Source organism: Propithecus coquereli, unplaced genomic scaffold (assembly GCF_000956105.1).
Source record: "Propithecus coquereli isolate 6110/MARCELLA unplaced genomic scaffold, Pcoq_1.0 Scaffold117, whole genome shotgun sequence".
Lineage (NCBI taxonomy): Eukaryota > Metazoa > Chordata > Mammalia > Primates > Indriidae > Propithecus > Propithecus coquereli.
In genome coordinates this window covers 1,893,166-1,894,323 of record NW_012135747.1, presented here as the reverse complement: position 1 = coordinate 1,894,323, position 1,158 = coordinate 1,893,166, and the positions used below count along the sequence as shown (strand labels likewise).

The 1,158-nt window shown below is 35.8% G+C and overlaps 1 protein-coding gene across 1 annotated transcript in view; it reads left to right on the top strand.

The window, feature by feature from the left end:
- TET1 (tet methylcytosine dioxygenase 1) overlaps nucleotides 1-1,158 on the top strand; it is a 137,957-nt gene that overhangs the window by 104,275 nt on the left and 32,524 nt on the right. The window lies entirely within an intron of this gene.

The window sequence follows — 1,158 nt, the reverse complement described above, 5'->3', positions numbered from 1 at the left end:
GGAATAGCCCTGCCCAGTTGTTACGCAATGGTCTTCTTCTTTTTCCCCCCAGAGTTACTACTTTTACCAGTTTCTTGTGTATTTTTAGAGATAGTTCAATACATTCATAATCAGATAGCGTAAAGAGATGGTGCTGAATTATACACACTGCTTTATATCTTACTTTAATCAGTAACTGTATTTTGAAAGTCTTTCCAATTCAGTATCCATAGAGCCACCTTAATGAAGATCATATGGTATTGAAAACCAAACCACATCTACAACATATTCCCAAAATTGTTCCTATGACTACTTTGATTTTTCCACAAATACATAATTTAAAAGAACTGGATTCACCTTCTCTAGGAAGTTCTCAAACTGAAAACCACGTTCATAGCCAAATGTGTCTTTTCAGTAGGGTATTCACATCTGCAAAGATATTAACCAGTTTATTTGGAATTCTTGACCATAGCATTTTATGAGATCCCTGGTCTATAATCTGTTAATGATGATGATGATTGTAGTGATAATAATAATGACAATAATAGCTACCTTTGATTACACATCAACCTTTCCAGCACCCCAAAAGCCTCCTTTGGAACCCCTTTCAATCAATACCTCCCTTTAAAGGCAACCACTATTTTGAGCATAGATTGGTTTTGCTTCTTTTTTGAGCTTCATACAATTAGAATCCTATATTATGCACTCTTTTGTGTCTGCTTCCTTTCACTCAACATGTATGTATCATGCATTTAAAGGCTTGAGTCCCAACAGCCTTCTGGAATCATGTTGATCTGACAGTGGAAGACATGCAGGATAGTAGGAAGAAGTACGGAAACCCGAGTCCCTGTTGATACCAGTGGAGCTGTTATACTAGCCCCGGGCCTTCTTAAATCTTGATTTCTTTAACATGAGAGAGAAATGGCTTATGAGTTTTCTTTTATTAACTTGTTTAAACCATGTTATTTTGCAATAGAAGTGAGTCCTAACTAAGATATCTGCCTTCACTTTGTTATAATCCTAGTGAATTTTGGAAAAAAAAATTGCAAAATGCGAAAGATCAGTGAAGGAACTCATGCTTATGGAGTACTTTCTATTGCCATGCCCTGGGCTAGATGCTGGGAATACAAATGTAAATTAGGATCTATTCATCATTTCAATTTCCAGTCATTTCAATTT